Source organism: Pinus tabuliformis, chromosome J (assembly GCF_031772625.1).
Source record: "Pinus tabuliformis cultivar Carrire ecotype Pingquan chromosome J, CPIR1, whole genome shotgun sequence".
Taxonomy (NCBI): Eukaryota; Viridiplantae; Streptophyta; class Pinopsida; order Pinales; family Pinaceae; genus Pinus; species Pinus tabuliformis.
Genome location: NC_142295.1, coordinates 149,358,671 through 149,385,911, shown reverse-complemented (window position 1 = coordinate 149,385,911; position 27,241 = coordinate 149,358,671). Strand labels below are relative to the sequence as shown.

Genomic DNA, 27,241 nt, shown 5'->3' with positions numbered 1-27,241 from the left:
CTTTGCTCACAACTCCCTTAGTGTAGTGTGTGTATTTTAATTTTGTTCTGTAGTAGTAATTTGTTCACATAGCTAATGTACTATTTCTGATATATATCAGCTTGAAATGATTGAATGAATAAGTTTCATATTAATGTGTGGATTTCATTCAATCAAAGTTTGATTTACATTGTTGAGTGAATTCTTTAAATTGTTGCAAGTTTGATTTCTTATCTTTTCTAATCAACATCAGCAATACTAAGAGCTGTAGAGGGATGTTTCAATCCACTCCATAGCCTTTGCTACTAAATTTTGATGCAGGCAAGAGACATTGGTTCTGTGTATGGTCGACTTGTTAGATTAATAATCACTCACAGTATTAAGCTTGCATATATTTTGTGTAGCATCTCATATGCTTACCTGCCCTCGGTTGATGATTTATGTTAACCAAATCATAAGTCTATAATTTGACTCAACATTTTGGTGTCGTTGTTGGGGAGGTGCTAAGGGATAATACTAAGTTGTTTTAGTATTATATGTATTGTTTGAAATTTTCAGGATTATGGGAGTTGAAGTGGTAAGACAAAGGGAAAAGCCTACGCACCTATAGAGGTCAGAAATTCGCCAAATCCGTGTCCTGATTGTTTGGTAAGTAATTTTCTTTGAATTTGTTTGCATATTAGATGGTAGGGTCCAACATCTACAAATGTATTTTGTGGTGGTGTGAGCACCACTTCACTTACTAATACATTGGCAAGGAAAAGGAAGTCTACAAGATATAAGGCAGCAAGGGAAGAAGAGTCTGAACAGGAGGTCTGTGGTCCTGAAAAGAGCCCAAAACATATTCCTACTTCTACAGTAGCAACTTCTACACGAAAATCTTCTGTTGCTACCCATTTTGAATCTCCCCTCACAAGGAAGACAACATCTCTGCTCAGTGGTTAGCCTGAAAAGGAATTCCTCATTAATCCTATTCAAGAACCAGAATTTCAAACCATTGATTCCGCAGAATCTATAGTTTACAAAGGTCCTACTTATTTTTGGTCCAGAATGGCTCATGAAGAAGGAATTGGCCACACAGATGGATATGATGAGAAGGAAGAGGAACTGGTCACATTTGAATTCCCTATTAGGGAGACTGGTGGAGCAACTCAAATGAAGAATATTCCTCCCTCAAACTTACCTAACTTTTGTGGAGTCTCGAGTGAATATCCTAATGCCTTTTTGTACGAGTTTGATGTGTTATGCAAGAGCTATGACTATTCTTCCAATGCTCATAAGCTAAAGTTGTTTCCTACAACAATGAAGGATCCATCTCTCAGGTGGTTTATGGGGTTGGTTTAAAACTCCATTACAACTTGGGATGAAATGAAAAAGGTATTCTTAAAGAAATATCAAGATTATTGCAAGACTAGGGACCTCAGAGAAGAAATTTTTGGCATGACTCAGAAGGAAGGGGAGAGTATTGAGGATTTGGTGGAGATATTTTAGTACAATATGCAGAGATCCAAGATGAATCAACTAAGAAAGGACACTAAAAGAACAATTTTTCTTAGAGAAATCATACTGGAATGTCTGGAGATTTTCAACTTAATGGGAGGAGGTGACATATAAAAGCTAAGCTATGATGAGGTATGTGAGCTATGTCGGTGATATTCAAGAGGAAATTCTAAAGTTGGAGGAGGAACAAGAGATACTTCTTCCAGGTTTGTTAAGTCAATTGTTGGAGCTGGAGTAACCAGAGCTGAAATGGGTAATCTATTTGAAATTTTTAAAACTAATATTCTTAGCACTTTATCTTTGCAATTATATGTTTTGTACGCTAAGAAGAAACAGGAGAAACAAGAGGAACTGGAGAAAGCCCTGGCCGTGTTCTGTTCGAAATGCAGGAAGAAGCATGCCTTGAGGGAATGTCCTGCAGATAGCATAGAGGTATGTCGAATCTGTGAAGCTGAGAATTCCACTGGTCAATGTCCTTCACTTCCTAAAATTAAAGCAGCATATCTAGCAGATCAGGGGGTTGTCAATGCACTTTATGCAATGCCATCTCAAATACCATGACAAGCATGTGCTATAGGTATATCTCCATCGCATTATTAAGTTCCTTATACTCAAAATCAGATGTGGAATATTCCAATGCCCTAGCAGCCTTGGCCTTGACAACAGCCTTAACAAGGTAATTTCTCTTACCCTACTACACAAAATTTTCCCACTCAAAATTTTTATCTGCCACAGCCCACACAACATAAAATGATTCAAACTCAACAACAGTAGCTTCAATTTCCTACCCCACCAAATCAACCTCATCCTACACAACTTCGTTCCCAGCGATTGTCTAACCCCAATTATAAAACCATCCAATCTGCTCACAACATTGTATTGGTCACTTATCCCAATTTTCCTACCTATTGTATTGCACCATAGTCGCTGTAGGAAATTTTTGTTCCTTTGTTATAGGAATTTCCTATGTCGCTGCAAGAAATCTAGCTTAGATACAAAAAATTGGTTACTTAACCTAGAATAATTGAAGATATTGTGGAGGAAGATACTCTATAAATGCATGAAGTTGAAACCACACTTGAACCAGCAGAAAAAACCTACTTCAAGGCCACAAGAACCTTCCTCATCCCATACGGTCCAACCTCATTTTCCAGTGAGGTTGGAAATGAAACTAAAACAACCCGATTTTGATCTTGTGTCTGAACTAAGAAATGTGTGCATTAAGATTCTGTTACTATAAGAAATTAAGGATATCCCAATTTATGCCAAAACATTGAGGGAGCTATGTACCAAGAGGCCAAGAAGACAAAATAAATAATTGTCTACAATTCAAGTAGGTGGAAAGCTTGCAGTCTTAATGTCTATCTGATTTGTTACTGAAAAATATGCAGACCGTGGAATCCCTATGGTTACCACCTTTATCAATGGAAATCCTATAAGGAACACTTTGATTGATTTGGGTGCACCCATTAATGTGATGACTATGGAGACTTTATCTTGTATAGGAACCTTTGACTTATTACCTACTCCTACCATGTTTGAGCTAGCAGATAGGTCTAAGGTAAAGCCAGAGGGGGTATTAGAAGACATTTTCATCTCATTATATTCTTGGAAGTACCTTGTAGATGTTTATGTTATTCAACCGAAAACCAACTTAGGAGGGAATCCTCTAATCTTGGGGAGAGCGTGGCTAGCCACGACAGACACTTATATAGGGTGTAGGTCTGGAAACATGACCATCACTCATGGAGCTAAAACAAAGCACATTAATTTGTATCCCCCTACTAAACCCCTCTTAAGATCAGAAAATACACATTGGGTTGAAGAAGAAGAGCATGATTTAGAATGCACCTGACCAGTTTTGACAATAGCCCAAGCTATGAGCCTTACATAAAATTCAGAAGAGAATTTGATAAAATTTTGTGTTTCTAATCTTAATTTTTCACAGCAAGAAGAAGGGTAGTCTAGTCATAATTTAGATATCATTACTAATCTGTAGGATTTTCATGAACATAGTACAATATCCGAACTACACTCAACCCTATTATCTACATTTCCTGCATATTCCATGACTAAATGGGGGAGTAAGGTAGTTGAGATCTTTCCTGTAAAAACTTTGAATATTAATTCTGCCTTGACCCTAGAATAAGAAAAATAGTTAATTCAAGGTCAGAAAAACTTTTCAGACACTTTTGCTTGGGAATATACAAATATGAGAGGCATTCACGTAGACACATGCATTCATCATATTTATATAGAAGAAAAATCTAGGCCCATGAGACAGCCACAAAGAAGGATGAACCCCGCTTTAAGGGAAATTGTGAAACATGAATTACAAAAATTGTTAAATGTAGGGGTCATCTATCCTATCTCGGATAGCCGATGGGTATCTCCATTGGTTATTGTCCACAAAAAGAATGGTAAACGGTGAGTGTATGTAGATTATAGGGAACTAAACAAGGCTACCTTGAAAGATCACTTTCCCTTGCCTTTCATAGACCAAGTATTGGGCACTTTAGTAGGGAAAAAGTATTTTTCATTCTTAGATGGGTTCAGTGGTTACAATTAAATTAGAATAGCTCCAAAGGACCATGAAAAGAGAACACTCACATGTCCCTAAGGTACCTATGCATATAGGGTATTGCTATTTGGTCTATGCAATGCACCGACCACAATCCAATGGGCGGTCCTTGGTATTTTCTCTGACCTTTTGCATGATTGCGTAAAAGTTTATATGGATGATTTTATAGCTATGGGTGATACTTTTGAAGATGCTTTACATAATCTTGAGAAAGTTTTGCAGATATGTAGAGAAACTAATCTTTCATTAAGTAATGAAAAATGTTTTATGATTATGAATGAAGGTATTCTTTTGGGTCATCATGTTTCTGTTGCAGGAATTAAGGTTGATTTGACAAATATTGAAGTTATTACAAAGCTTCCCCCACCAACCAATCAAAAGTGAGTCCGGAGTTTCTTGGACATGTAGGCTACTACAAAAGGTTTGTTGAAAATTTTAAAAAGGTAGCCTCTCCATTATTTAAATTATTGACAAAGGAATCTGAATTTCATTGAAATGATGAGTGTCAAGCTGCATTTGATACACTCAAGGAAAAGCTTTCTTCAGCACCGGTCTTGAGAGGGCCAGATTGGAAATTTCCCTTTCGTATTTCCACTAATGCCTTTGATTCAGCCCTAGGAGCAATATTGGGTCAAAAGGAGGATCCTGTAACCCCTATTATTTATTATGTTAGTAAAAATTTAACTCTTGCATAACTGAATTACACGGTAACTGAAAAATAATTCCTTGTTGTGATTTAAGCTATTAATAAGTTTAGACATTACATCATGAGCTATGAAGCTTTTGTACACACCGATCACTCTGTCGTCCAATATCTCATGAACAAACCAGTTACTAATGACAGGATTACTAGGTAGCTTTTGTTGCTGTAGGAATTTGACATCACAATATTGGATAGGCCAGGTAAAGAGAATCAGGTAGTTGATTTCTTATCTAGACTCAACCATGAAGGTTAGGATGTTCTTATTAATGATAGATTTCCTGATGAAAATTTGTTTTCTATTTCTGTCAAAACACCTTGGTTTGCAGACATGGCCAATTACTTTGCTACAGGAAAGTTTCCCCCTTACTTATCAGAAAAAGAGAATTATTAGGAAAAGTGTTGATTATTCTTGGATTAGGGGACATCACTTTTTCATTGGACCTAATTTGATTATCCACGGGTGTGTCAGGGAAGATGAGATCTACGACATATTGAGAGCCTGTCACGATGAATCGTGTGGAGGGTTGTTGGGCATGGGATCCCCCGCAGTAGGTTTGAGGGCTCAAAGCCCAAGTTTTGGTCAAAGATGATGTAGAAATCCGCGAAGTACGGGCGCGGAGCATGAAGTGTATAATCAAGTCATAGGGTTGTCTGCCCTAAAATATTGTAATTTAATGTAAAGTTGTGTCAGCCTACCCATGGTCCGCGGACAATGGGATTATATAAATGGAGCAAGGCTCTAAGTGTAAAGAGAGTAAAGCTTAGGAGAGAATAGATAGAATAGTGAAGGCATGGTTAGAGCACAGAGTGGATTCTGAAGTGTACTGGGTCGTAGTGGTAGGAAGAGGCTCTGCACTTGAGTGCGCAGAGGCCTAGTAGAGTCCACAGCTGAGTGCGCAGACCCCTGAAACTGAGTGCGCATACCCTTGCAGCTGAGTGTGTAGGGCAAAGTCAGGCCCATACTTGGGATTGAAAGATAATAAAGAGAAGTTTATTCTATGCATCTGTTCTAGAATCTTTATGTCGCTGTTATACATTACTTTTACTCTATTTATTTACTACACGCACTTGATAAATACTCGTATGAATTCTTATATGTGGATTTAATGTAATCAGCTAACGAAGACTAATTAAGGAATACTTGGGTAGATAACCCAGGTTGCGCTGCGGCTAGAATTACGCGAAGACAGTATCATAAGGCGCAGGGTACCCACAGGTGTGCGTAGTGTAGTAAGTGCGAAGGTTGGACCGCGTATCAATCACCTCATATCAGACATCCCTAGGGTGTGGAAACCTAGTTTTAGCACCCTCCCATACTACTTCAGCTGAGACCTCAGTCCGTGCTCTACGGACTATTGCCGATAGGGCCAGTAGTATCGAGATTTTCTTGGCTAAATCACTTCTGAACCTGAGTCAGGCCCCACTAAGCCAACAAATGGTTCCGTGGCCGAGACCGGGATCTGCATAAGGGATGTCTAATGTCATGCCATTAGAACCCAACAAAGAAGGAAATTGAAGAGTGGTTGGACAAGAAGATTCACGAGTTCACAACACAGGAAAACAGAACTCTGCAAGTATCTGAGAAAAAGTGGTTGGATTGCTACTTGTACAGTAAAATCCACGAGATTTTCTTTTCATCCTTTCCATCAACATTGTATGAGTGGGTCATGAAGTTAGCAGATAGCCAAGGAAGGTGTAGGCTCGACAAACCAATAGTGTGGAATCTGGAACTAGTGTGTAGACTAGAAGCCTCAGAAGATAAGATAGCGCGAGTCGTGGACCACTAGCTCGACCGAATAATAGGAGGATTTATCACTGAGTTCACGGTAGACACGACTGTTAGTTACAGCAAGGCAGAGCGATGTTTTCTCAATGGACTGCGAGGTAAGTATATTAAATCTTTGAATACCTAGATTAATATGTTGTTATGTGAAAAGCAGGTTATGCGAATAAACTAATGTTTGGGACTACGTAGAGCGGAAAGATCTACAGAAATGGAAGTGGTGAAGAATTAGAAAATAGTCCCTTATTTTCACCCTCACGGGAGAGCGAGGATGAGCTCGTGAAGGTTTCTCCAAGGAGTGCGGTCAGTTTGATAAGGCAGCGGATTCCACAGTTACCACCTCCAACCACACTACCTCCCGCCTCACCTCCCTCACATCCATCTCCACCTACTCCACCTCCACCACCTCCACAGTTTAGTATGGTGAGTGCGATCAAACAACCAGTATTCAGAGGAGTAGGGAATGAGGATCCGAACCAATTCTGGTTCATTGTAAGAGAAGAATAGGAAGCACAAGGTGTCACGGATGATAATATTAAGAAGGCTACATTGGTGAGTGCATTGTAGGATCACGCATTAACATGGTATATCAAGCATTCTAATGATCACCCAAACGCAAGGATAGTAGAGATCCAAAATACACTCAACAGGGAATTTAGCGAACCAAAGTCAGAAACACAATCAATCATCGGGTTTAAAGAGATTGTGATGCTCCCAGGCAAGACTCCCTGGAATCAACGGCTAAAGTGTACGATCCGCGAAGCCATTATGATGTTGACAGATGGACAGCATCGCACATGGTTTGTAGCATCTCTGGCACTGCACTTGAGGATGGCGTTGTCACAGAGAAACTTTCCACCTAGGCCGAAGCATTGGAAATGGCAATGAGATTGTATGAGACCCCAATATAAGACCCTGGGTTGGGAGTTCAAAAAATCCACACATAACTATAGAATTTGTGTTTGGAAATGCAAAGCTTGAAGTAGCATAAGGCACCGCGGCCAGTGGCGTTCGAGGAAATATGGTGCATAAAGTGCAAAGGCCAGGGCCATGACAAGGATCACTGCCCAGTATTCACAAAGTACTTGGTAGGAGGAGGGTCAATGCTGCTGAGACTAGAGGCATAGGTAGGGCCGAGAGGGGAACCCACTTTATGGTGCGCGATCTGTTAGATAAGAGGGAAACACATTATGGACAATTGTCACTTGCTGTAGAAATATACACAGACACCCTAGCAATTGTTTTGTAATTTCTGCAGGTCGGTAGGCCACGATGAGCACACTTGCCGCAGTTACGAGCTAATTATGGATCGTACCCCTACCTATAGGATGCAAACCAAAATAAGAGACCTCGACCCAGATGCGGGGATGGCGCATGTTAGTTCCAGTCTTCGCAGCCTATCACCAAGGATCAACATGAGCTCTTACTATGTCTGGTTTTGTTAGATGTTTTGCACATGATGTTCAGCACAAAACATGTCACAAGTGTGTCCATCAGAAGAAGCTCGGAAAAATATTTTCAACAGTATATCACACTCCCATAACAGGCTCATGGATTAGAAGATATGATCAAAATGGATGAGTGATTCTTGGTTATGCATGTTTTGAGGTCAGTGGCTGCACACAATGACAAGTTTAGTACAAATCAGTTTCTGAAATAATGGTAAGGAATTTTTCAAAAGTGAAAGATATTTTTGTTCATCACATACCAAATAACAAAAAAATCCTTCATTTTATGCACAGGTGCTACTATGTGGGATATATAAAGTGATATTTGGAGCCTACATTAAAACAAAGCAAATTTTTCATATTTTTTATTGTTTTGGTAATTTTAGGGCGGGGCCATTTGAAAATAGATGGAAAGTAATTTTACAAAACACAAGGATTTTTTTGTTAACCATGAGCCATATAACCAAAACCTCTTTCAGTTTATTCACAAGTGTCACGAATTGGGATATGTGACTAGATCTTTACAGCTCATTTTCACATATTTAACTTTTTAATGATTTTCGGTTTTAGAGATGATTTTGTGGAATAGATTACGAGCAACTGGAAATGAATTTCCCAACTTTGAGAGAGGTGTTTATCCAAAATGACCGTATATACAAAAACCTCTTTCTGTTTTGTAACAGGTGCTATTTTTTAGGAGATACGAGGTCATCTTCAACACCTATTTTCAGAAATTCGACCCAAGTTTAATGTAACTGATTCTATTTTGAAGAAAATGGTTGAGCTCAATTCCCTTAGTACAAGGATGAGAAAATGTATATATTTTATGAATTTCATAGTGTAGGGGTTGTAATTTGGCAGAAGGTTTGACTTTTGGGAAAGCTTGGAGCTTCATTGTATACTCATTTCAGCAGTTTGGCTAAGGAGTAGACCAGTGGTTTGCAGCACTTTATGGGATTCATGTGGCATCTTTCTTTGGTATTGTGCTTTCTTCTGTAATTGTAAGTCTACATGTGTTTTATGTATGCCATATCTCTCTTTATTTCATCATAACTAAATCAAACAAGGATAAAAGGTAGAATACATTGAAAGTGCAATGCTCTACCTAGGGTTTGTCTAGTTATCTATGTTTTCAGTTGATTGAAGAGGATCCTTGAGTTTTTCATGCCCTCTCCAACTCCGCACCTGTCTAAAATCTCTCCATATCACTCATTTTGAAGTACCAAATCACTTTCCTACCTTTCCCCATAGAGATCTTTGCAAAACTGAGCCTCATTCCCAGACCCAAATCTACCTTTCACATCTGAGCCAACAAAACATCATCAAATTCAATAAAACACCTCTGTACACATACCTAGCCTAAAATCAATCATTACATTAGTCATCTCAAGCTTTCATTGGCCATATTTTCTGAGATTGACAAGGAGAGAGCCCTCTCCTGACCTGGTAGGGCTAGCTACCATGTTAAGCGTGGTTTGATGTTACCCTAGATCCTACATTTCTCAGCCTGAGGTAGATTTAGGCCCTAACAACGCACACTGGATTTCAGGGGCAAAGTTGAGGACGAGGTGGAATGGGACTAGGAAGTGGCCACGGACAATTAATTTGTTAGAATTGCGGAGGACCAGGGCATTATGCCCATGATTGTACCAACCCGATGAGGATATCCTGTTCGTATTGTGCTCAGTTTGATCATGAAACAATAGATTGTCCTACGTTGATCACAAAGATGCGTGAGAAAGGGGTATTCCAGCCTCCCCCGACTCTAAATATACAAATGATGAGGTCTGAGCCACCCGAAGAGGACCCGAATGTAAACATGATGCTTAGAAGCGGCACCGCCATGGGAGAAGATAAGGGGAAGCAACCAGAGGAAAGTACATGGGTTCACAAGGTTCCTGCAAAGGAACCCAAGTTTGACTTAGAACGCGCAAAGGAGACATCCATGGAAACTAAGAAGAGCTTTGCAGAGGCCTCTACTTCAAGTAGTAAGGATCAACCAGAGCTAGGAATAGATCTTTCAATGCTCACTACCTTTCTGGAGACATGCATGAAACTGCTGTGCGACAGCAAGGCAGTTAAAAGACTATAGGAACTGATCACCAGGTGCACAAGGTCAGGGGAATTGCGCATCATCTGGAAATTGGGGAAGCATGCATTGCACACTGGAAGGGAAATGAGGTTGACTTCACAGATTGGAGAATATGAAATGGATCAGGTAATCCTAGATATGGTTTCGGACGTGAATGTATTACCGAAGCAAACATGGGAACTCATGGGCAGGACCACATTACAATGGTCACCTATTCAATTATGAATGGCGAACCAACAGAAGATTTTGCCTATGGGGAGGTTGCAAGGGGTAACAGTTGATATTGAAGGCGCGAGCACACAGGCGGGTTTTTAAGTGATAAAGATTGTCGATGACAGCAATCCCTATCCTGCCTTGTTAGGAATAGACTGGGCCACCAATATGAACAGAGTCATTAATCTGAATAAGTGCAAAATGATCTTAGAGAAAATGTCACTACATGTAATAGTCCCACTGGACCCAGCCAAAGGAGCACGCTACATTGAACCAGTGCGCGATGATGATAGCAACGATGATCTCGATTGTATTTACAAGATAATTGCGCGAGACCAAGATTGGGTGAATCCGACTACAAATGGGAGGATCTCATGGGAGCGCGAAAGCTCCTGCACTTCAGATTCAGACAGAGAAGTAGAGCACTCGCAGAATCGGTTGCACGAAGTGACAATGTTGAATTGCAACATGATGGTTAGATCACTGCGCTGCGTGACAACAGAAGCAAGAGAGTTGCCGACATATGATGGATTGATAGTAGTGGATGAATTCCTAAGCAAATTCGAAAGTGCAATACCAGAACAGTAGTGGTTCAATGCATTGAAGTGGGCACTATGTGCAACACCCGCACGATGGTGGGATACACATCAAGGAAATTTCAAGGAAGGGCGAGGATGCAAAAGGATGATTGGCATAGGATTTGGGAAACTGCAGCTATGGCTAGAAGACAAATACGATGGACAAGATGAATGGACCAAGGTCTATGGGGAAGAACCACAGCCCGAATGGGTACACTTATTCTACCATACCTTGGATGTAATACCTATGAATTGGTATACTGAGACAAAACTCCGACATGGTACGAGCGAATGGGATGTCTTATACGAGGGATTTTTGTTAACATTGTTGCACAAAATATTGTCACCATGACATTCTACAACCAGTGTGAGTCTATCACCACTCATACTATCCTCCTATGCAAGTCTTAAAGCTCATCTCTTCATGTCAAGCCTTGAAAATGAGAGAAAGTCCTTGAAAATATCTAAAACTCTGGTTTCGCACTTTCTCTTAGCATTACCTGTAGTCCCGCACCCCTTGGTCATGTCCCCTGTGGACTTGCCCACACTGTTTCTGTGTAAAGGGTGCGAACCCCTGTAAAAGTCAAAAAGGCACAAGTTTATTATTAAAAACTCACTTTGGGTTAATTCTAGACGCTTCTAGAAGGAATCTTGAGGTGGCAAGTTCGCTCCTAGGTGGTTCATGCATCCCATAACTAAAGGAGCTAACCCCTTGATGTGAGGAGCTTATCCCTTTGAAGGAGGACTCTATCCCTTTGAAGGTGGACCTGGTAACTTCCTTCCTCTGCACTATAAAATGAGGCATTGGGCTGGTTGCTAGGGAGGTTTAAAGCTGAATATTTTTGAGGGTAAATGCTGTTGGAATTTAGAATTCCTAATTGAGCTTGAGAGGAGAGATTACATACCTTTTGATCTCTTTGGGGAGAGTGTGAAGCTTGTCAAATTAGAGGAGATTCTTGTTGGACCTTGGGAGGAGCTTGTACAATATCAAGGCACCAAGGTTGTAAAGTTCTTCTTTGTTTAAAGTTAATACAATCAAATTCATTTTTCTCAATAAGCTGTCTTCTATAGTTTATTTCATGAATTCCTTGATCATCATGATAAATATGATTTATTATATTGGCTATGCAGGTGTTATTTTATGTGTGCTTTTTTGTGTTTGTAGGTTCTTTAAAAGGAAACTCATTTGGACGGACAGAGCATGACTGCCACAAACTAGCGTTGGACTTGAGGTAGGGTCTAAAACATCTCTTGGCTTTTATTTATAAATCGCAATATTTAGAGAAAGGTAGAATTTTCTTGTCTTTCTTGTCACTAGATATCTGTAGATACTAGGGAGATCGGTCTTGTCTGCAAGAACGATTTATCTGGCCGACAAAATGGTGACTCCACTGGGGACTTGAATTTTTGATTTTTGCCTTTGCTTTTACTTTGACTTGGGAAACTTTTTCTCTGTTTCTGGTTTTTGTTTGATGTGTGGGATTGGGTAGATTCTTTAGATTTTGAATTGTTTTTGTTTTTCATGCTTTTGAAAGAGTACCGCACGTTCTGTTTGTAACACAGTGTGGACATCCCAGCACTGTTGCTTTACTACACAGAGCGGTACCACACCTGGTTATACCGGGAGCCTGCGGACCCTGTCAAAATTTTGAAAAACCTAAAATCTTTTCATTCAGTTAAGCTTAGGATTTGTTTATGTTTCTTTTAGCCTCTGCCCAGATCTGTATGTGTCTTGTCAGGAACTTTTTGTAGGTGAATTCCATTGGCATTTTGGTTTTAGGTGATTTTCTAGAAGTTTTGTGTGCCTGGCTTGATTTTCGTTTGGTCTTTGTGGTAACTCAGAGTTTAGAAGCCTAAGAAACCTCAGATTACCCTGGTTTTTGCTAGTCTTCTTAATGAGTCTGACCGATTTTTGAAATCTGTCTTTGGTGAGGAATACATCTCGTTTTCTCTTTGCAAAGCTTGGAAAGAACTTGTTTGAGTTTTGAATTTCATTTTTAAAAAAGAAAACATAAGCTGGGTGTTTTTTGATTAATTTATTATTCCGAATGAATTAGTCCTTAGTTTGCTGATAACAAAGTAAAACATCCTCGAAAAGAAATTTTGTAAGCTTTTACTTCAATTAGGTTTTTAGAATTCGTAGATCTCAAGATTAGATTTTTCATAGTTTTGAGTGTTTTCTAGAAATTTTAGAATCTCTTTTGAAAAGAATTTGTTTTTTGTAGTTTTTGAGTATTGAAAAGAAAAGGATATTTTTCATGAGCATAATTAGTAGTCTCGTTTTTGAGTTTATTGAAAAAGACAAAAAAGTTTTTCTTTTCATTTATTTGTTAAGGAAAGATTTGCTTTTCAAGCAATTTCATTCTCAACTCTTTCTTTAGCTAGAAATTCATTCAAGAAAAAGAATCGTTTATCATCTTAGGTGCATTTTTATTGTTTTGGAGTTGAGTCTTCACACCATAAAGTTTCATCTCCATATCTTTTGACCTAAGGAACAACCAATAAAAATAACGCTTAAAGTAAAATTTATCTAGCAATCGTTTTATTTCTAGGGCTCTTTATCACCAACATAGCTTAGGCTAGTATCTTGGAGTAGGGAGTAATTAACTCTCCAAGATAGTTAAAACAAAAAAGTAGCTTTATCTTGCAGTAGGAGATAAATTCCAATTGTTACATTTATGCTCTGGGAAGCTCCTCTTATAGGAGTCAAGCACGAGATCATATCCGAACCAGTGGGGTAATCAATCCTTCCTCATTGGAAATGATAGAAGATATACACGTATTAAAAACGGTAAACCTTGGATTAACCATTATTGAGGAGCCTGGGGTCATTTGTTGGTAAAACTTGGATTATGTCAAGGAGCCTTCAAGGGGATTGAGCTTTGCTACTCTGCCCTTGCATGTGTATCGGGTCACAGACTATTCCCCCAGGTATATTTGTTTCTGTTGGTAACCATAGTGACCATAATCTATAGGATTCTTTCCTAAGGTGACGGTGGAGGGAAGATCCCACTGTACCTGGAGCAGACATCGACTAGACTCACTTGTACTCTCTCGGGGGTTCTCTTCACTCGAGACGGTTTAGTGGAGAAACTTGTGCCAGTCTGTTTCATTAAGCAGGTTGTCGGGGTAACTGTTCCAACCGCCATTTCTGTATTGAATTCTGCGACGTTGGATTTCATCACCAACTAGTGTTTTCGGTACGGAAAGTTACTGTTTGTGTGTGGTTTGAACTCCTAGATTCTTTAGGCATGTGATTCAAATTGTTTGGTTCTTTAGAGACTTTAAGTGGTTTTTATTGAGATTTTTCTTTGTTTGCGTGTGAAGTAATTAAAATATTTAATCGTGGCTGAATTACCGAGACAATCTCGTAGACTTCGGGGGCAACCTCCCGAATATTCACCAAGCCAGCTTGAAGGGCTACGAGCTCTTGTAACTCCTAGTGATAGTAGAGTTGGGTCACTGGAAGAAAGAGAATCTTCTTTATTTGTGCATCCTGATTATCAAGTTCAAGCACGAGAGTATATTATTGAACCAATTTCATTTTCCAAAGTTATTGGTAGTGTTTCCTCTACTAGTGAATTAGCCAAAGAGCCTGAAATTTCTGAGCCTAAAACTGAACCTGCTACTACTCCATCATCAGGATTTGCTTCTCCAACTTCCAGTGGTCCTGGTTCACCCAGGGTAGGAAGAATCATTACCCAAAATCTCCCTTCTAGACTTATTGCTATTGAACTTGTTACTTTGGAAGAAGGTATATCTATCCCTGAAAATCAACCAACTATAGAACTTAGGGAGTGTGAATCGATCTTTTACAGTCCACCTAGGAGGGACGCTTGGTATCTTTCATTGACCATCTTTTTAGAAAACTTGGGACTAAGTTTTTCGCCACCTCGAGTTCCTTATCATCCAACACCTAGAGGTTATTATCCTCCTTTGAATGTGTCGAGACAGTCATCTATGTTTTCTCAATCTCCAGAAACATTTTCATATGGCGGTCCTTTTGTTCCTTCTGGGTATTAGTCACTTACTAGTACTTTTTCAGGAGCATCTCCTCAACCTATTGAACATGGATTATTAACTGGTAATAATGGAACTAAACCGTTGATTGTAGAAGATATTCTTATGATGTCAGGTACCATTCCAAATCCGCAACCTCAAGGTAGTCAGTTACCACCTGGGGGGCAACCTCAAGGTCCTCAATTATCACCTGGGGGGCAACCTCAAGGTTCCCAGTTACTGCCTAGGGGGCAACCTCAAGGACAATACATACCTTCGAGACAGTACATTCCTCAAGGTCAACCCCAGTATCAATATATGCCTCAAGGTCAACCCCAGTTTCAGTACGTGCCTTAAGGTTATCAACCTCAAGGTCAGTACCCAACCCAAGGTTTCCAACCACCTTCAGGTCAATCATTTGTTCAAGGAGCTGGAAATGTACCTTTGAATTATCAACCCTACCCTCAGCCCGATTATGGTCCTCAATATGCTCAACCTTTTATGGGTCCATACCCCGGAATGAACATAGTGTGGGATCCATCTCAATCTCAACAGATCTTGCAACCAAATGTGTAGTTGTCATCTCAATCTGGACAACCCTTGGTTTCTAGTTCAACCCAGCAACCTGTCCAGCCTACTATTCAAACTTCTGCACTTGGTGTAGTTTCTCAGCTTGGGCCTAGTTCTCCTTGAACTCCGCCTCAAATGACTGCTACAACTGTTGCAGCATCTGTTCAATCTACCCCACCTACTTCTAGAGTATCGGAAGCTCCAGTTTCTACTGTTCCTACATCAACTCCTCAAGCATCTTTACCTTAGTCTGGACCTACAATTCAGACTTCGGTTCAGATGCTTGTAGGACAACCTATTCCAAGTACGGTTGTCACAAGTCAACCTCAATTTACTTATCAACCATACCAAGGACAGTACCAATTCAGTCCTGTTGTACAGAACCCAGTCTATCAGTATCAATCGTACCCTGGATATACTTATTAGCATCCTCAACAACCCCAGTACGGTCCGGTTAATCCTGGTTTTCGAGGAGGATATAATATCCCAAATGCAATTCCAATTCCAAGTTATCCTGGATATCCTCCTCCTGGGGCTGGTCTTATGACCCAGGGTTTTCGAGACCCTAATCGTCAGTTACAGTTCATTACAACTTCGGACTTGCCTAATTTGTTGCGCCTTACTAAGGATCCGATTAATTATCTTCCATTTTGGCCGCCAATGCTGAATAAGTTGCCCAGTGATATCCCAAAGTTTGAAGGTAAATTAGGAGAGGATCCGTCAAACCATGTGATGACTTATCACCTCTGGTGTGCATCTAACTCCATTACAGATGATTCAATTCATTTACGTATTTTTCAACGCACTTTGATTGGTCTTGCGGCCATGTGGTACATTGAGTTACCACGAGCCACTTTTTATAATTTTAGTCAGCTAGCTACTTCATTCTTAACTCATTTTCAGTTGCTTGTCAAATATGACAATGGCACGAAATTATTAACTTCATTAAAACAGTCAACGTCCACTTATATTTCAGATCACATTCATGAATGGAGATATCGACGACGTTTAGTGAAAGTTTTTCTCCCGGATCAAATCTTAGCAAAATGGTTTGTTAAATCATTATTACCTAAAATCACTGAGGATGTAGCTAAGGCAGGAGTTGTTACTGAAGAGCAAGTAATTGCTCAAGCTCAGTACCTTGACCTTGTTTATACGCAGTCGGGTACTTTACATGAGAAAATCCCCGATATTCCTAAACAAAATCAAATAACTCCAGGTCCTTCAGGGTCTCATGCCGTTGACGGTATGATTGGTTCAGTTAATACCAAAAGTAAGAAGAAATCTTCAAAGAATTCTTATCCTATCATAACTTTACCAGATTCCCGACAGGAGACTCTTCTGTTGAAATTCCTGCCGATATTCATGTCGTAGAGTCATCTACGGCCAAATCAAAATCCGGCGGTAAAAAGAAGGGGAAGAAGAAAAATAAGAAAAATTCGAAAGAGAAATCAGATAAAACCGAATCTACTGATGAGAAATGTAAACCTCGTTATCCTTGTCTCATTTATGATGAAGAGCATTTTACAAGAGACTGCCCTCATCGCACTGAGGTTGCGAAAATTATCAAAGGTTCTCAAACACCTGCTGTCTTGAAGGATCCTTTTCCTAGTCAAGACAGTAAGATGATAGGTTCTTCCTCAAATGCCTCAGAAGAACCCATAATGATGATGCCCCATGTTAGGATTGTGACACGATCGCAAGATTATGGAAGTAAAAGTCCTGTTGGTGGTAAGGAAGCAGAATATTCTAATTCGAACCCATCAACTTCAACTCCTGGTTCTGATCCACTACAGATCGAGGAACCTAACCCAAACTTAGTAATCAAACTGCCTACTAAAGGTATACTTCGAAAGTCGGCTTTCAATCCGCATGCGAGAGCTGCTCAGAACTATAACATTGTTGAAGATTTAGCTATTTCACCTTCAGCAATGTCGGCTTTGGAGGTGCTGCAATCATGCCCAACACAGCATAAATTGCTATTGTCGGCTATAGGAGCTGTTGATATTCAGGACTCGAACCTTATAATCTTCGATTTAGAAAATAGTACACCTCACTTACCTCATCAAATGGCTTTCCAGATTCCAATGTTAGTCAAAAACAGACCTTGCTTTAGGACTGTGATTGATGAGGGAGCTTCAACGTGTATTATGTCGTTCCAGTGTTGGAGATTTCTTGGTTCTCCTACACTTAATCAATCCCGACAATTCTAAAGGCTTTTGATGGCCGTGGTTTCCATCCTTTTAGAATTCTATAGGATTTACCTATAGGGGTTGAAGGCAAAACTGTTAATCTAGATGTGGAAGTGGTTGATGCCCCTCTAGATTACAAACTTCTCTTGGGTCGTAGTTGGTCTTACGCTATGACTGCTATTGTTTCATCGGTCTTTCGGCTTAAAAATTTTCCTCATAATGGAAAGATTCTAACTATAGACCAGCTAACTTACTTTTCATCCGACCCAGCCTCTTCTGAAAGTATCCAGCATGTCGGCAAAACAACTATCCCCTACAAGGATGTTGGAGTAGGACTAGTTAAAGATTCTGGTTTACTGGGAACTTTTTCCTTTCCTCCTCCTAACGTATCGCCTTCTACTGCAACCATTCATATGATTTCATCAGACACTATTGTTTATGATGATCCTTGGATCATACCTTCCGAATCTAAGATGGATTCATTTGGTGATGCTATGCCTTTGAGTCCCTATGAAATTGCGTATCAGGTCGTACAATCATTTTCCGACCCTTCTTCAACTGAAATTGACCTAATGAATGTGGTCCATGAAGAATCACTTTCAGCATCAAACTTAGATTCAACAGCTTTTTCTGAACTTGTTCACACTGATGAGCAGATTCGTGAAATTTTGTCTGTTGATGATTTACCATGGGAAGATCTTCATCATAGATCTTTGTTCTTACCTGAGATTGATCATTTTGAAAATGATTTTTCATCAATTTTTACTACTGATTATGTCAAAGAACCACAGAATCCATTGCAAAATCCTGATTCTGAGTTAAATTTGGGAAATATTTCTCGAATGGTTCCTATTGACATTTCAGTTAAACGGGAATTGTTGAAAACATTCATATAGGTGCCTCTTGTATGGAAGATGAATTTCAAGCTTATAAGGCCCTATTTCAAGAATTCCGCGACGTGTTTGCCTGGTCATATGAAGAAATGAAAGGAATTGATCCAGCAATTGTTGTTCATGAAATCAAAACTTACCCAGATGCTAAACTTGTCCGGCAACGTTTGCATCAGATTCACCCGTGAAAAGCTGCTGCTATTAAAGCAGAAGTTGAGAAATTACTTAAAGCAAGTTTCATTTATCCAATTCCCTTAACGGATTGGGTATCGAATATTGTTCCTGTTAACAAAAAACAAGGAACAATAAGAATATGTATCGATTATAGGGATATTAGTCGAGCTTGTCCCAAAGAAAATTACCCAACTCCCTATATCGATCAAATCATTGATGATTGTGGCGGCAGTGAAATATTCTCCTTTATGGATGGTTTTTCCGGTTAGAACCAAATCAACATTCTACCTGCTGATCAACCAAAAATGGCTTTTATTTGTCCATGGGGGACATTTGCTTATTCCAAATTACCTTTTTGGTTGAAAAATGCCGGAGCAACTTTTCAAAGAGCTATGTCTTATGCATTTCATGACATCAAGCACATTGTGCAACCTTATCTCGATGATTTACCTGCTCATTCATTACGTAGAGCCGATCATCTCACTCATTTACGAGCAATCTTTATGAGATGTAGGCATTATCGAATTAGGTTGAATCCACACAAATGTGTTTTCTGTATAGAAATGGGTCGTTTATTGGGATTTGTTGTTTCAAAAGCTAGCATTCGTGTCGATCCCTCAAAGGTTGAAGCTATTGTCAAATTGCTTCGTCCTTTGACTCTTCGCCAACTCCAAAGTTTGCAAGGGAAAGAAAATTTTTTACATCGATTCATTCCTAACTATGCCGAGATAACAAAGGGTTTTACTAGGTTGTTGAAACAGAATACTCCATTCTTTTGGGATGAGATAGCTGACAAATCTTTTGATGCACTTAAACATGCGTTGACCCATGCACCGTTATTGCATCCTCCCAACTACAACCAGGATTACTTCTTGTATCTCGCCGCCTCTCATTCCACCATCGGAATGGTGTTAGTTCAGGAAGATGAATTTGGTAGTGAACATGTGGTTTACTATCTTAGTCGAACTTTGAATCCGACTGAGTTGAAATATTCACATGTGGAGAAATTGGCCTTGGCAGCTGTTCAAGCTATCTAGCGATTTCGTCATTACATTTTACTACGCAAAACTATCGTAATTTCTTACTGTAACCCTATGATCTATATTTTGACAAAACAATTGCTAGGGGAAAGTATTCCAAATGGATTGTTATCCTGCAAGAATTTGACTTGGAATTTGAAAAATCTAAGTCAAAGAAATCTTTAGTTTTTGCGGAGTTGATGTGTGATTTCCCACGTGCTAACACTGAAACTATGGCGAAGAGCCCATTACAGATGAATCATTGTTTCTTATCAGCACTCTTGATCCATGGTATGGAGATATCATAGTTTATCTCCAAACCCAATCTTTTCGGCCTGAAGTTTCAAGATCTCAGCGTCGAAAAATACGTTTCCAATCCCAACAATACAAGATAATTGGAGATACACTTTATCGTCATGGGGTGGACTCTGTTTTCTGACGTTGTTTAACTCATGAGGAAGCTGAAAAGGTTCTAAATCACTGTCACTCTGGAGCATGTGGCGGTCATATGTATGGGTATGCCACAGCCCAAAAGATATTCTGCGCTGGCTATTTCTGGCCATCTTTGTTTAAAGATTGTATTGACGCAGTCAAAAAATGCCACAATTGTCAAATTTTTGATCGAAATATGCGTGCTCCACCTACTCCTCTCAAACCTATAATTGTCGTTGGTCCTTTTGCAGAATGGGGTATCGACTTTATTACATGTAACCCTCACTCGATTGGTGGGCATGCGTATATCAACCTTGTGGTAGATTATTTTACCAAGTGGGCCGAGGCGATGCCTACATTTTCGGCAAATAGCAAAACTGCTGCGATTTTCATTTTCAATCATATAATTGCTAGGTTCGGTGTTCCACAAGTGATTATCATTGATCATCGGCGTCATTTTTTAAACATCATGATGACTGAACTAACAGATCAGCTTGGCCTGTGTCACGATAGTTCTACTCCATATTACCCACAGGCTAATGGTCTGGTTGAAGCCATCAACAAAGTTATAGTCATTATGATCCGACGAATCATTGGGATTCATAGGTTGAACTGGCATAACATGTTATTTTCAGTGCTTTGGGCATATCGAACCTCAGTAAAAAAATTAACTGGTTTCACTCCTTTCCAACTGGTTTACGGTTTGGAAGCTGTGTTACCCATTGAATGTGAAATCCAGTCATTGCAAATAACCATAGAGTTACTTCCAATGACTTCTGAAGAGGAGAAACGTTTGTTATACTTAACTCAACTAGATGAGAATCGACGTAATGCTGCACTAGCAATCGAAACTCATGCCAAACGAATTAAAGCTCAGTATGATCGAAATGTTACACCCTGTAATTTTTTGGACGGAGATCTAGTCTTACTATACGATCAAGCAAATGATAAGCTACGGGCTAGAAAATTCCGTACCTATGTGGCATGGTCCTTGTGTTGTTAAGTGAAAGCTGGCAAAAGGGGCCTATGAATTGGTAGATTTTGACAGTGTCTCTTTGGGTAAACCCAGAAACGGTCTTTATCTAAAGACATATTATGCTTAAATCTGGGTGTGGAGATTTTAGTTAGATTAGTTTTCTTTCTAGCTGGTGTGTTTTAGATTAGAAAAGTGCGCTTGGTTTAGAGAGTGTTTTTTGTCATTATTCCTGCTTATCTTGATTTTACTCTTGATATTGCAGATGTCGACGTCTCTTCAAACATACATTGGTTTTGCTAATGGTGCTTGTCGTAATACACGTAACATTTCTTCCGCAGCTTGGGTTATCTATTCACCCTCTGATGAGTTGGTATCTATGCATGGGGTAAGCCTTAGTCAAATAACGAACAACATTGTAGAGTATAGTGCAATGATTGAGTTATTATCTAAATCCATTTCATTTGGGATTCGGAGTTTGATTGTGAGGTTAGATTCTGAACTCATTGTATTGCAGCTTAATAGAGTTTATGCCATTAGAAATCCAGTGTTGTTAAGATCATTTTTTAGAGTTCGTCTCTTGGAACGTGAATTTGACTATATTGAGTATCAGCATATTCCAAGATATTTAAATACATTAGCAGATGCAATTGCTTCTCGAATGTTAAGTAGACATTTGCAATAATCAAATAGTAAATTTAAAGACATTCCATAAAATGTTTTACAAGATAGCCAGTAATAGTGATATAGCATAGCATAGAAGTGTGTCAAATATACATCGTCTTCGATCATAGGTTGAAAAACACCTTATGATCGGCAAAAATGATAGTACAAAAAGCAAAAATGTCATATGAGTCTACAAAGCGATCATCCTAGCACTGGTGATGATCACGATAAGAAACCACTGCTCAGGCCACCCTACAAAGAAACCTCCTGAAAGGTCCTGGGACCCCAATCACATAATGCTGTAACCTAAGAGGAATGTCATCTATGCTAGTCTCTAGAATGTCTGCTGTCAAACGCTCTAGATGGTTTTCCATTTCGGCCAAGGTCCCTGTAGATTCGTCCCGTGGGGCTGGTACTGCTGTAGCTGGGTGTTTCCTCTCATAGGGCCGGAGAGTGGCTGGTCGCCGTGGAACTACATCTGCATTTGAAACTTTTTACTATCAGTTTTGGACGATTTAAAAAAAAAAAAAAAAAAAAAAAAAAAAATTAAATTAGAAAATGTTGAGAATGATTTTACCTGATTCATCCCATTGCTCTCCTAGTGGAAGAGCCATGTCTGGGTCACTACGATAATCCATCCTAGCATAAGGAAAATCCTGAATCGCGAAAACTTGGTTCTCCAACTAATGAAAATACTCAGGAGGAAATCGAACAACCTCTGAACCCTCCTTAAGATGACGGGCCATAACTGCAACCCAACGCATTAGCTTGGGCTCTCGGGGAAGTGCAGCTTCAATGGAAATATGTTGTCGGACCAACATTGGGACCCTCTCTAGACCAAAGCTAACAACTAAGAAACCATATCCAAAGTTTTTTAGTTGTCCGTTCTTTACTCTAGTCAGTTGGCCTTTTACATTAGCCAACACAGCTTCGCACCAGTTGAAGACGGTGCCTCGATAACAGTCTACTGCCATCCGCATTTGGGATCTAGTGTCCATATGCAGTGTTGCGCTTCCGCAGATTCTAGTGACAGTAAATGCAATCACTTTGAGTTCAGGACGGGAGATGGTTTTGATATCAATCCCTTTGTCCTTGGTTTGGTCGTTACAAAACACTAGCAAGAGACTATCGACAGACTGGCCACCTGGCCTAGTCCCAGATAGAGTCAAATGTTCACCTCTCCTAGGCAAACCAGTCAAAAAGTAAATGTCCTCTGGCTCCATTTCGAGCTGGTGGCCACCAATAATGAAACACTAGTCCTGTATATTCCATCTGTCCACCAGCCACTGCAAAAAGTCTACTTGGGCCCTCATGCCAGGTATGGCCCAGAATTTGAATAGCCCACATGCCTTCAATGCATCTATTGAAGGTTGGTGATTAATTGCGGCAGGGTCCACATCTTCATGCTCCCGTTCTGCCAGCTAAGCATAGTGTATATCCTACATTGAAAGAAAAGGCAGATTAGAGCATTTTAAATCAAAGTTTTTGGGCGAAAATTAAAGAATTTGAAATTGTAAAACCTATGTCGCGGGGACCGCACTCTCCAGTTAGAGACAGTGCGTAGGTCTTCACTCTGCCCAAACAGAAAGTGTGGGCCCCTGGCTCTTTCCTGTGTGGGAAAAAGTCGGGGTCCGTAGGTTTCGCATGCTGCGCCTGTGGACCCCCGCGAGCGGTCTTTTAAACAAAATTCTTCCTAAAAGTCAAAATAGAAACCTAAAAACAAAATTCGAATGGTTGAAATGCAAGAGTAAAGTGATGTGGATTACCTGTAGGTGACGGTTTTCGATTCCAACTGACAGATTTTCCGCAATCTTGACGGGAAGTTTCTTACCCAAAAGCTCTCTTTTCTCACTCTGAAGTCAAACAGTAAAAATGAATTTACAAAAGCCCTTTTTATAAGCTTTTTTGAATAAATGAATTTTTAATTTGTTTATTTTTCACTTTAAAAAGGTAACTTTTGATGCATTTTTATTTATTTTAAACAAGTATGAGTAATGTTTGAGTTTTTGTGCAGAATATCAGATTTTTCAGGCAAAATTGATCATTTTCAACAAAAAACATTAGAGTCATCTTGAAGCTCTATTCTGACTCCTAAAATATGAAAAGATTGCCGAATTTTTATTTTTAAGCTCGTTAAAATGGAATTAAAAGGACGGTCCACTTACAGCTCTTTTCTGACCGTATAAACATGAAAAGATTTCCGGATTTTTGTCGTTTCAAATTCGATATTGGTTATAAAACGACGTGTCGTTGATCACTTTTTTACTTTTTCATATTAGAGATACTAATTATGAAAAGTAATCCTTGATCATAATGGTCAAGCAGTGCTCTCAAGTATTATTTTATACTTTTTCAAGCTTGGGAGGCACAAATTTACGAAAAAGGACAACCATGGAGTTTTCTTAAGTTTTTCTTTTGACTCCCTAAAATTGAAAAACGCCGAGTTTCTCCTATACTAGACTCGTTAAAATTCAACAGTAAAGGACCTGTTCAATTACAAACAGGAACAGACCACTCCTTCTTAGGGTTCGAATTTAAACTAAGTTGGACTCATCCAAAGGATGAGCTTATAATCAAGCAAATGTTATCCTCCTCACGCTTGTCAAAAATAAAGAGGTACCTTCCAGAAATGGTGGGGGAAAAGAGAGAAAAATGAACCTGTTTGTTATACTTTGTGTCTCAAAAAAACATTTAACCACTCTTGAACATGACACTTTTTGTTCACCTGGGTTGGGAAATCCTTTGCCTAACAGTTAATCAAACCATATTGAAAGTCTTCAGCCGATTTCTGGGTATTAGCTTTGGGTCAATTGTCATCAAACCATCTGCAGTGTCGTTATGTGTTCAAGAGGTCAGTGCAAATAAAGCATTCATCTGCAAAATATCTTTCATCCATCTTGACCATCCCTGAGTCAGTCCTTGCAAACATATTTCTTCAAACTTGATCTATCATTTTTTTTTGTGGGCTTGCCTACGATGGATCGCTTTCTATCGACTTCAGCTCATTATCTAGAAATATGATCTAGAAATCATCAGTACCTTGGAATATGCATGCCTCAATGGCAAGTTTCTCACCTTCGATGACAAGTTGCATCATTGACCTTCGATCAAAGGATTCCATGACATGTTCGACATCAACACATCTATTCACATTTCATGGATTGTACTGAGTACATTGAGAGCCATTGACATTACTGGTGGTTTCTCTCACACTTGTTAACAGTTTACATCATTGATTGGTAATCAAGTGGTTTCTACCATGTTCGACTTCGACACATTCATTCACATGGATAGAATCGTACTATTTCGGGAAGTAGAAATCAAGACCTAGATCTAGTTTCCACCATCCGGGTTGCGAGGAATTTTGTTATTCATTATACGGTGGACTATTCATAAAGAGATGGATGCGTCCATACTATGTCTACACTTATGATGTATTACAAGATCATTCCTATATCAGAGCAGTTTAGTTAGTTTTCTAGTCAGCTTTGATCTGAGTATGGGAATGCCTACCTCAGCGATGATATGATCTCATATATATATTTTGTATTGAATGTTTTTATAGGTTCCAACCAGGCTCTGCACAGGTTGATCCTCGAAATGATAAAGTACTCCACTCTTCTTAGATGACAAATACTATCTATTACAGACTTAGCACTTTAGGGGGCAATCTGTTGCACAAAATATTGTCACCATGACATTCTGCAATCAGCATGAGTCTATCACCACTCATACTGTCCTCCTATGCCAGTCTTAAACCTCAGCTCTTCATGTCAAGCCTTGAAAATGAGAGAAAGTCCTTGGAATCTCTAAAACACTAGTTCCGCACTTTCTCTTAGCGTTACCTGTGGTCCCGCACCCCTTGGTCATGTCCCCTGCGGACCTGCCCTCTCTGTTTCTATGTAAAGGGTGCAGACCTCTGTAAAAGTAAAAAAGGCACAAATTTATTATTAAAAACTCACTTTGGGTTAATTTTGGACGCTTCTAGAAGGAATCTTGGGGTGGCAAGTTCGCTCCTAGGTGGTTCATGCATCCCATAACTAAAGGAGCTAACCCCTTGATGTGAGGAGCTTATCCCTTTGAAGGAGGACTCTATCCCCTTGAAGGTGGACCTGGTAACTTCCTTCCTCTGCACTATAGAATGAAGCATTGGGCTGGTTGCTAGGGAGGTTGAAAGCTGAATATTTTTGAGGTTAAATGCTGTTGGAATTTAGACTTCCTAATTGAGCTTGAGAGGAGAGATTACATACCTTTTGATCTCTTTGGGGAGAGTGTGAAGCTTGTCAAAGTAGAGGAGATTCTTGCTGGACCCTGGGAGGAGCTTATACAACATCAAGGCACCAAGGTTGTAAAGTTCTTCTTTGTTTAAAGTTAATACAATCAAATTCATTTTTCTCAATAAGCTGTCTTCTATGGTTTATTTCATGAATTCCTTGATCATCATGATAAATATGATTTATTATATTGGCTATGCAGGTGTTATATGATGTGTGTTTGTTTGTGTTTGCAGGTTTTTAAAAGGAAACTCATTTGGACAGATGGAGCGTGACTGCCACAAACTAGCGTTGGACTTGAGGTAGGGTCTAAAACATCTCTTGGCTTTTATTTATAAATCGCAATATTAAGAGAAAGGTAGAATTTGCTTGTCTTGCTTGTCGCTAGATGTTGGACAGGTAAATCCCCTCTGCGGACAGAGGCGATCCCACTAGTCTAAAGCAGAACTAGCCACAATCAAACCACGCTGCCACACAAGTTCCTAGTTATGCATCAAAGGTGGATTAAAAAGACCAACCTGGAGTCCAGCGCTATGTTTGAGGTAAAGCTGATATTCCCGCTCCCTCGCTCCAGCAGATTATAAACGAACACCTGCACATGCAAAGGGAGAGACAGAAACCAACATAAAATCTACCAAAGCATAACTATATTTCAGTCAGAAAGGAAATAAATCAACACCATAATAGACAATGAGATTGGAACTATAATAGCAGTGGCTCATTAATTAATAATAAACAGGAAAAGTTACAACCATGGTTCTGACGTTGAACCTCTCCTGGCTGGGTGAGTAACTATATGTGTCTTGCACTGCATTTCCTCTCCGGCAGCATAACCTCTCTAGCTCTCATTAGCATTCCTCCAAGAACTCAAGAACTCAACATCTAGCACTCCATAACTCTGACTCTTAGCACTAGCGACTAGCTTGTCAAATGCATAAGGACAAGCTTATATAGATGAAGAAGGGAGGAGGATACGACGAACCGGGACACCTTTTGTGGATTAACATCTTTTCCCGAAAGCCACTAAAGATGGAGATAGGATAGAGCTCGGCGTAAGACTGATTTTTTATCTTCAAAAAGCTCCACGTAATGAAGGAAACAACAGTCGGACGTGCATTAAGGCAAAAAGCATGACTAAACTCGGTTGGCGCGACTGCTGCTCTAAGACAGAGCGC

At 39.6% G+C, this 27,241-nt stretch overlaps 1 pseudogene; it reads left to right on the top strand.

Moving 5' to 3' along the window:
• Positions 1 to 1,029: 1,029 nt before the first annotated feature.
• Positions 1,030 to 27,241, top strand: part of LOC149226075 (cullin-3A-like) — a 45,691-nt pseudogene continuing 19,479 nt past the window's right edge.